At 49.4% G+C, this 12968-nt stretch overlaps 4 non-coding genes and 2 pseudogenes across 4 annotated transcripts; all 6 read left to right on the top strand.

The window, feature by feature from the left end:
• The first annotated feature begins 1697 nt into the window (after positions 1–1697).
• LOC137325996 (U2 spliceosomal RNA) lies at positions 1698–1868 on the top strand (annotated as a pseudogene).
• Positions 1869–3766: 1898 nt separating this feature from the next.
• Positions 3767–3957, top strand: LOC137325707 (U2 spliceosomal RNA). Its single transcript, XR_010963950.1, has one exon. It is a non-coding gene; the product is annotated as a U2 spliceosomal RNA (small nuclear RNA).
• A 1898-nt stretch (positions 3958–5855) lies between these two features.
• Positions 5856–6046, top strand: LOC137325706 (U2 spliceosomal RNA). The gene has a single exon (XR_010963949.1). It is a non-coding gene; the product is annotated as a U2 spliceosomal RNA (small nuclear RNA).
• Positions 6047–8219: 2173 nt separating this feature from the next.
• On the top strand, positions 8220–8390 carry LOC137326036 (U2 spliceosomal RNA; annotated as a pseudogene).
• A 1898-nt stretch (positions 8391–10288) lies between these two features.
• Positions 10289–10479, top strand: LOC137325705 (U2 spliceosomal RNA). Its single transcript, XR_010963948.1, has one exon. It is a non-coding gene; the product is annotated as a U2 spliceosomal RNA (small nuclear RNA).
• A 1898-nt stretch (positions 10480–12377) lies between these two features.
• On the top strand, positions 12378–12568 carry LOC137325703 (U2 spliceosomal RNA). The gene has a single exon (XR_010963947.1). It is a non-coding gene; the product is annotated as a U2 spliceosomal RNA (small nuclear RNA).
• Positions 12569–12968: the final 400 nt, after the last annotated feature.

Here is a 12968-nt window from a genome sequence, read left to right as displayed (position 1 = left end):
CTGCCTCAACTCCCTGGGAACTTGTACAAGAGGCTGAGGACACGCACGCCTGCTGCGCTGCGCTGCGCTGGCAGCAGCGACCAGCAGGGGGCCGACCGGCTGATCCTTCCCTTTCACAGGCAGGCTTTTGACCCTCGATTAAACGACAAAGGTGTTCAGAAGGAAGGCCTGGGGGGAGGGAGGCAGGGAGGGACGGACGCACGCACGCAGGGAAATCAGCACAAAGCAGGTCCCCTGGAATCTCACACCTGCGTCCCAGAAAACAGGTCTCCTGGTCAAAGCAGTCCTGCCCGCCCTGCCATTAACGTGACAATGGACAGGGCCCGGCAGCTTGAGACACATCTTTTTTTCAATATGCAAGTTCTTTTTAAAAAGGTTTCCTTCCACAGCAGCTCTGAGTTAGAGTTAGAGTTAGAGTGAGAGAGAGAGAGAGAGAGAGAGAGAGACTGACTGACACTGACTCTCACACACACACACACAGACACACACCGTCTCCCATCCGATTGGTGGACTATGGGATTGAAAATCTAACTTTTAGTTTCAATGCAGCGCGTTGTTGTTGTAATATAGAACTGCAAGTTGCCGTTGTAGTCGTAGTTTCGAATCAGCACAAAGTAGGTGCCTCCCTGGAATGTCACACCTGCGTCCCGGAAAACAGGTCTCCTGGTCAAAGCAGTCCCGCCCCGCCCTGGGATTAACATGACAATGAACGGGGCCCAGTCAGGGAGCAGTTTGAAAGACATTTTTCAATATGCACTTCTGAAACATTAACGCCTTGTTTCTTCCGACAGTTTAACCAGCGATTAACATGACAATGGACAGGGCCCAGTCAGGGAGCAGCTTGAGAGACACCTTTCAATAGGCACTTCTGAAACATTAACGCCTTGTTTCTTTCGACAGTTTAGCCAGCCTTTAACACGTCTTGTGTTTTTATTTCCCATTTCCAGCCAGCCAGCCAGCCAGCCAGCCGAGCCAGCCTCTGCAGTATTTTTTTTCATTGGTCTTGCCTGCCGTGGAATGAATGTTTCAACACGAGCTGCCGATTGTCAGCACCTCACCTCTTTCTCAATTGGCCGTTGCAATCTCACTCACTCACTGTGAGACACGTCACATCACGTCACTAGTTTTCCTTAAAGAGGTCTCCTTCCACGGCAGTTCGTTAGTGACTGAGACTGACTGACGGAGGTCCGGTGAGACCCAACCCTCTCCCATCTGATTGGTGGCCTACTGGCAAATTTACCAATCTGTCAAGCAATCCTGGCAAGAAAGGGAAAAAAATCTTTAAACTCATCCACTGTTGCAATTAGAAACGGTGGCAAAAATGTGGCCAGAGTGGGAGAGAACGGCAGTGCTTCTAGACTGCATTAAACACAGGCAGCCAGAGACCAAAGAGGGAGTGCAAACAGGAGCCGAGATCAATTCGCATCGAGCGCGTCATCGCTTCTCGGCCTTTTGGCTAAGATCAAGTGGTCAAGTGGGGGAAGGCAACCATTTGGAGCCTTCCTGCCATTGTATGCCGGGGGGATGCAGTCAGGGAGAAATCCCCTCGGGCAGAGTGTAGAGCTTTGGCTTGTAGAGCTTTGGCTTGATGTAATGTCACTGCAAGGAATCTGGAATGAATCTGTAAGGCAATAAGGCACCCCAGAGTGTCAGAAAAAAAAAAAAAAAAAAAAAAAAAAAAAAAAAAAAAAAAAAAAAAAAAAAAAAAAAAAAAATCTGTTCTTATCAGTTTAATATCTGATACGTCCCCTATCTGGGGACCATATATTAAATTGATTTTTGGAACAGGGAGATGGAACAGGGGCTTGCTCCGTCCACTCCACGCATCGACCCAGTATTGCAGTGTCTCTGGGAACGGTGCACCTCCCTGTGGGGAGATATTCAAAAGGAAAAACAGCTCTTTCCCAGCGTCTCTGTGTGTGTGTGTGTGTGTGTGTGTGTGTGTGTATGTATTATTACTGAGAATAAAGCTGATATATTACACTTACTTTCTCAGCTCAGTGGTATTTCTTTCTTCTCCTCGGCTGAATGCCGCTCGCACGTAGCGATATAATTCAAAGTGCAAAATAACTTGGTGCCGTTGACTTTGAACAAGCAGGGTCTGCTTTCAAATGCAAGCTGCGCTCCCGAACTGGACTGTCTGTCTGTTTGTCAAGGAGAGGAAAAGGTGGCGGTGGTGAGGGTGGAGCATTAGCGCTCAGGAGGGGAGACTTTCTTTGAGTGGTGCCAATTAATCTGCACCAGAAAGTCATCCCCCCGACCGGGATTCGAACCCGGGTCTCAACGAGTTTAAAAGGTTGCGTCTTAGACCACTAGACCACCGGAGGGAACTGCCTCAACTCCCTGGGAACTTGTACAAGAGGCTGAGGACACGCACGCCTGCTGCGCTGCGCTGCGCTGGCAGCAGCGACCAGCAGGGGGCCGACCGGCTGATCCTTCCCTTTCACAGGCAGGCTTTTGACCCTCGATTAAACGACAAAGGTGTTCAGAAGGAAGGCCTGGGGGGAGGGAGGCAGGGAGGGACGGACGCACGCACGCAGGGAAATCAGCACAAAGCAGGTCCCCTGGAATCTCACACCTGCGTCCCAGAAAACAGGTCTCCTGGTCAAAGCAGTCCTGCCCGCCCTGCCATTAACGTGACAATGGACAGGGCCCGGCAGCTTGAGACACATCTTTTTTTCAATATGCAAGTTCTTTTTAAAAAGGTTTCCTTCCACAGCAGCTCTGAGTTAGAGTTAGAGTTAGAGTGAGAGAGAGAGAGAGAGAGAGAGAGAGACTGACTGACACTGACTCTCACACACACACACACAGACACACACCGTCTCCCATCCGATTGGTGGACTATGGGATTGAAAATCTAACTTTTAGTTTCAATGCAGCGCGTTGTTGTTGTAATATAGAACTGCAAGTTGCCGTTGTAGTCGTAGTTTCGAATCAGCACAAAGTAGGTGCCTCCCTGGAATGTCACACCTGCGTCCCGGAAAACAGGTCTCCTGGTCAAAGCAGTCCCGCCCCGCCCTGGGATTAACATGACAATGAACGGGGCCCAGTCAGGGAGCAGTTTGAAAGACATTTTTCAATATGCACTTCTGAAACATTAACGCCTTGTTTCTTCCGACAGTTTAACCAGCGATTAACATGACAATGGACAGGGCCCAGTCAGGGAGCAGCTTGAGAGACACCTTTCAATAGGCACTTCTGAAACATTAACGCCTTGTTTCTTTCGACAGTTTAGCCAGCCTTTAACACGTCTTGTGTTTTTATTTCCCATTTCCAGCCAGCCAGCCAGCCAGCCAGCCGAGCCAGCCTCTGCAGTATTTTTTTTCATTGGTCTTGCCTGCCGTGGAATGAATGTTTCAACACGAGCTGCCGATTGTCAGCACCTCACCTCTTTCTCAATTGGCCGTTGCAATCTCACTCACTCACTGTGAGACACGTCACATCACGTCACTAGTTTTCCTTAAAGAGGTCTCCTTCCACGGCAGTTCGTTAGTGACTGAGACTGACTGACGGAGGTCCGGTGAGACCCAACCCTCTCCCATCTGATTGGTGGCCTACTGGCAAATTTACCAATCTGTCAAGCAATCCTGGCAAGAAAGGGAAAAAAATCTTTAAACTCATCCACTGTTGCAATTAGAAACGGTGGCAAAAATGTGGCCAGAGTGGGAGAGAACGGCAGTGCTTCTAGACTGCATTAAACACAGGCAGCCAGAGACCAAAGAGGGAGTGCAAACAGGAGCCGAGATCAATTCGCATCGAGCGCGTCATCGCTTCTCGGCCTTTTGGCTAAGATCAAGTGTAGTATCTGTTCTTATCAGTTTAATATCTGATACGTCCCCTATCTGGGGACCATATATTAAATTGATTTTTGGAACAGGGAGATGGAACAGGGGCTTGCTCCGTCCACTCCACGCATCGACCCAGTATTGCAGTGTCTCTGGGAACGGTGCACCTCCCTGTGGGGAGATATTCAAAAGGAAAAACAGCTCTTTCCCAGCGTCTCTGTGTGTGTGTGTGTGTGTGTGTGTGTGTGTGTATGTATTATTACTGAGAATAAAGCTGATATATTACACTTACTTTCTCAGCTCAGTGGTATTTCTTTCTTCTCCTCGGCTGAATGCCGCTCGCACGTAGCGATATAATTCAAAGTGCAAAATAACTTGGTGCCGTTGACTTTGAACAAGCAGGGTCTGCTTTCAAATGCAAGCTGCGCTCCCGAACTGGACTGTCTGTCTGTTTGTCAAGGAGAGGAAAAGGTGGCGGTGGTGAGGGTGGAGCATTAGCGCTCAGGAGGGGAGACTTTCTTTGAGTGGTGCCAATTAATCTGCACCAGAAAGTCATCCCCCCGACCGGGATTCGAACCCGGGTCTCAACGAGTTTAAAAGGTTGCGTCTTAGACCACTAGACCACCGGAGGGAACTGCCTCAACTCCCTGGGAACTTGTACAAGAGGCTGAGGACACGCACGCCTGCTGCGCTGCGCTGCGCTGGCAGCAGCGACCAGCAGGGGGCCGACCGGCTGATCCTTCCCTTTCACAGGCAGGCTTTTGACCCTCGATTAAACGACAAAGGTGTTCAGAAGGAAGGCCTGGGGGGAGGGAGGCAGGGAGGGACGGACGCACGCACGCAGGGAAATCAGCACAAAGCAGGTCCCCTGGAATCTCACACCTGCGTCCCAGAAAACAGGTCTCCTGGTCAAAGCAGTCCTGCCCGCCCTGCCATTAACGTGACAATGGACAGGGCCCGGCAGCTTGAGACACATCTTTTTTTCAATATGCAAGTTCTTTTTAAAAAGGTTTCCTTCCACAGCAGCTCTGAGTTAGAGTTAGAGTTAGAGTGAGAGAGAGAGAGAGAGAGAGAGAGAGACTGACTGACACTGACTCTCACACACACACACACAGACACACACCGTCTCCCATCCGATTGGTGGACTATGGGATTGAAAATCTAACTTTTAGTTTCAATGCAGCGCGTTGTTGTTGTAATATAGAACTGCAAGTTGCCGTTGTAGTCGTAGTTTCGAATCAGCACAAAGTAGGTGCCTCCCTGGAATGTCACACCTGCGTCCCGGAAAACAGGTCTCCTGGTCAAAGCAGTCCCGCCCCGCCCTGGGATTAACATGACAATGAACGGGGCCCAGTCAGGGAGCAGTTTGAAAGACATTTTTCAATATGCACTTCTGAAACATTAACGCCTTGTTTCTTCCGACAGTTTAACCAGCGATTAACATGACAATGGACAGGGCCCAGTCAGGGAGCAGCTTGAGAGACACCTTTCAATAGGCACTTCTGAAACATTAACGCCTTGTTTCTTTCGACAGTTTAGCCAGCCTTTAACACGTCTTGTGTTTTTATTTCCCATTTCCAGCCAGCCAGCCAGCCAGCCAGCCGAGCCAGCCTCTGCAGTATTTTTTTTCATTGGTCTTGCCTGCCGTGGAATGAATGTTTCAACACGAGCTGCCGATTGTCAGCACCTCACCTCTTTCTCAATTGGCCGTTGCAATCTCACTCACTCACTGTGAGACACGTCACATCACGTCACTAGTTTTCCTTAAAGAGGTCTCCTTCCACGGCAGTTCGTTAGTGACTGAGACTGACTGACGGAGGTCCGGTGAGACCCAACCCTCTCCCATCTGATTGGTGGCCTACTGGCAAATTTACCAATCTGTCAAGCAATCCTGGCAAGAAAGGGAAAAAAATCTTTAAACTCATCCACTGTTGCAATTAGAAACGGTGGCAAAAATGTGGCCAGAGTGGGAGAGAACGGCAGTGCTTCTAGACTGCATTAAACACAGGCAGCCAGAGACCAAAGAGGGAGTGCAAACAGGAGCCGAGATCAATTCGCATCGAGCGCGTCATCGCTTCTCGGCCTTTTGGCTAAGATCAAGTGTAGTATCTGTTCTTATCAGTTTAATATCTGATACGTCCCCTATCTGGGGACCATATATTAAATTGATTTTTGGAACAGGGAGATGGAACAGGGGCTTGCTCCGTCCACTCCACGCATCGACCCAGTATTGCAGTGTCTCTGGGAACGGTGCACCTCCCTGTGGGGAGATATTCAAAAGGAAAAACAGCTCTTTCCCAGCGTCTCTGTGTGTGTGTGTGTGTATGTATTATTACTGAGAATAAAGCTGATATATTACACTTACTTTCTCAGCTCAGTGGTATTTCTTTCTTCTCCTCGGCTGAATGCCGCTCGCACGTAGCGATATAATTCAAAGTGCAAAATAACTTGGTGCCGTTGACTTTGAACAAGCAGGGTCTGCTTTCAAATGCAAGCTGCGCTCCCGAACTGGACTGTCTGTCTGTTTGTCAAGGAGAGGAAAAGGTGGCGGTGGTGAGGGTGGAGCATTAGCGCTCAGGAGGGGAGACTTTCTTTGAGTGGTGCCAATTAATCTGCACCAGAAAGTCATCCCCCCGACCGGGATTCGAACCCGGGTCTCAACGAGTTTAAAAGGTTGCGTCTTAGACCACTAGACCACCGGAGGGAACTGCCTCAACTCCCTGGGAACTTGTACAAGAGGCTGAGGACACGCACGCCTGCTGCGCTGCGCTGCGCTGGCAGCAGCGACCAGCAGGGGGCCGACCGGCTGATCCTTCCCTTTCACAGGCAGGCTTTTGACCCTCGATTAAACGACAAAGGTGTTCAGAAGGAAGGCCTGGGGGGAGGGAGGCAGGGAGGGACGGACGCACGCACGCAGGGAAATCAGCACAAAGCAGGTCCCCTGGAATCTCACACCTGCGTCCCAGAAAACAGGTCTCCTGGTCAAAGCAGTCCTGCCCGCCCTGCCATTAACGTGACAATGGACAGGGCCCGGCAGCTTGAGACACATCTTTTTTTCAATATGCAAGTTCTTTTTAAAAAGGTTTCCTTCCACAGCAGCTCTGAGTTAGAGTTAGAGTTAGAGTGAGAGAGAGAGAGAGAGAGAGAGAGAGACTGACTGACACTGACTCTCACACACACACACACAGACACACACCGTCTCCCATCCGATTGGTGGACTATGGGATTGAAAATCTAACTTTTAGTTTCAATGCAGCGCGTTGTTGTTGTAATATAGAACTGCAAGTTGCCGTTGTAGTCGTAGTTTCGAATCAGCACAAAGTAGGTGCCTCCCTGGAATGTCACACCTGCGTCCCGGAAAACAGGTCTCCTGGTCAAAGCAGTCCCGCCCCGCCCTGGGATTAACATGACAATGAACGGGGCCCAGTCAGGGAGCAGTTTGAAAGACATTTTTCAATATGCACTTCTGAAACATTAACGCCTTGTTTCTTCCGACAGTTTAACCAGCGATTAACATGACAATGGACAGGGCCCAGTCAGGGAGCAGCTTGAGAGACACCTTTCAATAGGCACTTCTGAAACATTAACGCCTTGTTTCTTTCGACAGTTTAGCCAGCCTTTAACACGTCTTGTGTTTTTATTTCCCATTTCCAGCCAGCCAGCCAGCCAGCCAGCCGAGCCAGCCTCTGCAGTATTTTTTTTCATTGGTCTTGCCTGCCGTGGAATGAATGTTTCAACACGAGCTGCCGATTGTCAGCACCTCACCTCTTTCTCAATTGGCCGTTGCAATCTCACTCACTCACTGTGAGACACGTCACATCACGTCACTAGTTTTCCTTAAAGAGGTCTCCTTCCACGGCAGTTCGTTAGTGACTGAGACTGACTGACGGAGGTCCGGTGAGACCCAACCCTCTCCCATCTGATTGGTGGCCTACTGGCAAATTTACCAATCTGTCAAGCAATCCTGGCAAGAAAGGGAAAAAAATCTTTAAACTCATCCACTGTTGCAATTAGAAACGGTGGCAAAAATGTGGCCAGAGTGGGAGAGAACGGCAGTGCTTCTAGACTGCATTAAACACAGGCAGCCAGAGACCAAAGAGGGAGTGCAAACAGGAGCCGAGATCAATTCGCATCGAGCGCGTCATCGCTTCTCGGCCTTTTGGCTAAGATCAAGTGGTCAAGTGGGGGAAGGCAACCATTTGGAGCCTTCCTGCCATTGTATGCCGGGGGGATGCAGTCAGGGAGAAATCCCCTCGGGCAGAGTGTAGAGCTTTGGCTTGTAGAGCTTTGGCTTGATGTAATGTCACTGCAAGGAATCTGGAATGAATCTGTAAGGCAATAAGGCACCCCAGAGTGTCAGAAAAAAAAAAAAAAAAAAAAAAAAAAAAAAAAAAAAAAAAAAAAAAAAAAAAAAAAAAAAAAAAAAAAAAAAAAAAAAAAAAAAAAAAAAAATCTGTTCTTATCAGTTTAATATCTGATACGTCCCCTATCTGGGGACCATATATTAAATTGATTTTTGGAACAGGGAGATGGAACAGGGGCTTGCTCCGTCCACTCCACGCATCGACCCAGTATTGCAGTGTCTCTGGGAACGGTGCACCTCCCTGTGGGGAGATATTCAAAAGGAAAAACAGCTCTTTCCCAGCGTCTCTGTGTGTGTGTGTGTGTGTGTGTGTGTGTGTGTATGTATTATTACTGAGAATAAAGCTGATATATTACACTTACTTTCTCAGCTCAGTGGTATTTCTTTCTTCTCCTCGGCTGAATGCCGCTCGCACGTAGCGATATAATTCAAAGTGCAAAATAACTTGGTGCCGTTGACTTTGAACAAGCAGGGTCTGCTTTCAAATGCAAGCTGCGCTCCCGAACTGGACTGTCTGTCTGTTTGTCAAGGAGAGGAAAAGGTGGCGGTGGTGAGGGTGGAGCATTAGCGCTCAGGAGGGGAGACTTTCTTTGAGTGGTGCCAATTAATCTGCACCAGAAAGTCATCCCCCCGACCGGGATTCGAACCCGGGTCTCAACGAGTTTAAAAGGTTGCGTCTTAGACCACTAGACCACCGGAGGGAACTGCCTCAACTCCCTGGGAACTTGTACAAGAGGCTGAGGACACGCACGCCTGCTGCGCTGCGCTGCGCTGGCAGCAGCGACCAGCAGGGGGCCGACCGGCTGATCCTTCCCTTTCACAGGCAGGCTTTTGACCCTCGATTAAACGACAAAGGTGTTCAGAAGGAAGGCCTGGGGGGAGGGAGGCAGGGAGGGACGGACGCACGCACGCAGGGAAATCAGCACAAAGCAGGTCCCCTGGAATCTCACACCTGCGTCCCAGAAAACAGGTCTCCTGGTCAAAGCAGTCCTGCCCGCCCTGCCATTAACGTGACAATGGACAGGGCCCGGCAGCTTGAGACACATCTTTTTTTCAATATGCAAGTTCTTTTTAAAAAGGTTTCCTTCCACAGCAGCTCTGAGTTAGAGTTAGAGTTAGAGTGAGAGAGAGAGAGAGAGAGAGAGAGAGACTGACTGACACTGACTCTCACACACACACACACAGACACACACCGTCTCCCATCCGATTGGTGGACTATGGGATTGAAAATCTAACTTTTAGTTTCAATGCAGCGCGTTGTTGTTGTAATATAGAACTGCAAGTTGCCGTTGTAGTCGTAGTTTCGAATCAGCACAAAGTAGGTGCCTCCCTGGAATGTCACACCTGCGTCCCGGAAAACAGGTCTCCTGGTCAAAGCAGTCCCGCCCCGCCCTGGGATTAACATGACAATGAACGGGGCCCAGTCAGGGAGCAGTTTGAAAGACATTTTTCAATATGCACTTCTGAAACATTAACGCCTTGTTTCTTCCGACAGTTTAACCAGCGATTAACATGACAATGGACAGGGCCCAGTCAGGGAGCAGCTTGAGAGACACCTTTCAATAGGCACTTCTGAAACATTAACGCCTTGTTTCTTTCGACAGTTTAGCCAGCCTTTAACACGTCTTGTGTTTTTATTTCCCATTTCCAGCCAGCCAGCCAGCCAGCCAGCCGAGCCAGCCTCTGCAGTATTTTTTTTCATTGGTCTTGCCTGCCGTGGAATGAATGTTTCAACACGAGCTGCCGATTGTCAGCACCTCACCTCTTTCTCAATTGGCCGTTGCAATCTCACTCACTCACTGTGAGACACGTCACATCACGTCACTAGTTTTCCTTAAAGAGGTCTCCTTCCACGGCAGTTCGTTAGTGACTGAGACTGACTGACGGAGGTCCGGTGAGACCCAACCCTCTCCCATCTGATTGGTGGCCTACTGGCAAATTTACCAATCTGTCAAGCAATCCTGGCAAGAAAGGGAAAAAAATCTTTAAACTCATCCACTGTTGCAATTAGAAACGGTGGCAAAAATGTGGCCAGAGTGGGAGAGAACGGCAGTGCTTCTAGACTGCATTAAACACAGGCAGCCAGAGACCAAAGAGGGAGTGCAAACAGGAGCCGAGATCAATTCGCATCGAGCGCGTCATCGCTTCTCGGCCTTTTGGCTAAGATCAAGTGTAGTATCTGTTCTTATCAGTTTAATATCTGATACGTCCCCTATCTGGGGACCATATATTAAATTGATTTTTGGAACAGGGAGATGGAACAGGGGCTTGCTCCGTCCACTCCACGCATCGACCCAGTATTGCAGTGTCTCTGGGAACGGTGCACCTCCCTGTGGGGAGATATTCAAAAGGAAAAACAGCTCTTTCCCAGCGTCTCTGTGTGTGTGTGTGTGTGTGTGTGTGTGTGTGTATGTATTATTACTGAGAATAAAGCTGATATATTACACTTACTTTCTCAGCTCAGTGGTATTTCTTTCTTCTCCTCGGCTGAATGCCGCTCGCACGTAGCGATATAATTCAAAGTGCAAAATAACTTGGTGCCGTTGACTTTGAACAAGCAGGGTCTGCTTTCAAATGCAAGCTGCGCTCCCGAACTGGACTGTCTGTCTGTTTGTCAAGGAGAGGAAAAGGTGGCGGTGGTGAGGGTGGAGCATTAGCGCTCAGGAGGGGAGACTTTCTTTGAGTGGTGCCAATTAATCTGCACCAGAAAGTCATCCCCCCGACCGGGATTCGAACCCGGGTCTCAACGAGTTTAAAAGGTTGCGTCTTAGACCACTAGACCACCGGAGGGAACTGCCTCAACTCCCTGGGAACTTGTACAAGAGGCTGAGGACACGCACGCCTGCTGCGCTGCGCTGCGCTGGCAGCAGCGACCAGCAGGGGGCCGACCGGCTGATCCTTCCCTTTCACAGGCAGGCTTTTGACCCTCGATTAAACGACAAAGGTGTTCAGAAGGAAGGCCTGGGGGGAGGGAGGCAGGGAGGGACGGACGCACGCACGCAGGGAAATCAGCACAAAGCAGGTCCCCTGGAATCTCACACCTGCGTCCCAGAAAACAGGTCTCCTGGTCAAAGCAGTCCTGCCCGCCCTGCCATTAACGTGACAATGGACAGGGCCCGGCAGCTTGAGACACATCTTTTTTTCAATATGCAAGTTCTTTTTAAAAAGGTTTCCTTCCACAGCAGCTCTGAGTTAGAGTTAGAGTTAGAGTGAGAGAGAGAGAGAGAGAGAGAGAGAGACTGACTGACACTGACTCTCACACACACACACACAGACACACACCGTCTCCCATCCGATTGGTGGACTATGGGATTGAAAATCTAACTTTTAGTTTCAATGCAGCGCGTTGTTGTTGTAATATAGAACTGCAAGTTGCCGTTGTAGTCGTAGTTTCGAATCAGCACAAAGTAGGTGCCTCCCTGGAATGTCACACCTGCGTCCCGGAAAACAGGTCTCCTGGTCAAAGCAGTCCCGCCCCGCCCTGGGATTAACATGACAATGAACGGGGCCCAGTCAGGGAGCAGTTTGAAAGACATTTTTCAATATGCACTTCTGAAACATTAACGCCTTGTTTCTTCCGACAGTTTAACCAGCGATTAACATGACAATGGACAGGGCCCAGTCAGGGAGCAGCTTGAGAGACACCTTTCAATAGGCACTTCTGAAACATTAACGCCTTGTTTCTTTCGACAGTTTAGCCAGCCTTTAACACGTCTTGTGTTTTTATTTCCCATTTCCAGCCAGCCAGCCAGCCAGCCAGCCGAGCCAGCCTCTGCAGTATTTTTTTTCATTGGTCTTGCCTGCCGTGGAATGAATGTTTCAACACGAGCTGCCGATTGTCAGCACCTCACCTCTTTCTCAATTGGCCGTTGCAATCTCACTCACTCACTGTGAGACACGTCACATCACGTCACTAGTTTTCCTTAAAGAGGTCTCCTTCCACGGCAGTTCGTTAGTGACTGAGACTGACTGACGGAGGTCCGGTGAGACCCAACCCTCTCCCATCTGATTGGTGGCCTACTGGCAAATTTACCAATCTGTCAAGCAATCCTGGCAAGAAAGGGAAAAAAATCTTTAAACTCATCCACTGTTGCAATTAGAAACGGTGGCAAAAATGTGGCCAGAGTGGGAGAGAACGGCAGTGCTTCTAGACTGCATTAAACACAGGCAGCCAGAGACCAAAGAGGGAGTGCAAACAGGAGCCGAGATCAATTCGCATCGAGCGCGTCATCGCTTCTCGGCCTTTTGGCTAAGATCAAGTGTAGTATCTGTTCTTATCAGTTTAATATCTGATACGTCCCCTATCTGGGGACCATATATTAAATTGATTTTTGGAACAGGGAGATGGAACAGGGGCTTGCTCCGTCCACTCCACGCATCGACCCAGTATTGCAGTGTCTCTGGGAACGGTGCACCTCCCTGTGGGGAGATATTCAAAAGGAAAAACAGCTCTTTCCCAGCGTCTCTGTGTGTGTGTGTGTGTATGTATTATTACTGAGAATAAAGCTGATATATTACACTTACTTTCTCAGCTCAGTGGTATTTCTTTCTTCTCCTCGGCTGAATGCCGCTCGCACGTAGCGATATAATTCAAAGTGCAAAATAACTTGGTGCCGTTGACTTTGAACAAGCAGGGTCTGCTTTCAAATGCAAGCTGCGCTCCCGAACTGGACTGTCTGTCTGTTTGTCAAGGAGAGGAAAAGGTGGCGGTGGTGAGGGTGGAGCATTAGCGCTCAGGAGGGGAGACTTTCTTTGAGTGGTGCCAATTAATCTGCACCAGAAAGTCATCCCCCCGACCGGGATTCGAACCCGGGTCTCAA

The sequence above is a fragment of the Heptranchias perlo genome, chromosome 9 (genome assembly GCF_035084215.1).
Source record: "Heptranchias perlo isolate sHepPer1 chromosome 9, sHepPer1.hap1, whole genome shotgun sequence".
NCBI lineage: Eukaryota > Metazoa > Chordata > Chondrichthyes > Hexanchiformes > Hexanchidae > Heptranchias > Heptranchias perlo.
Note: the sequence above shows the minus strand (reverse complement) of the source record. Positions and strands in the feature narration are given on the sequence as shown.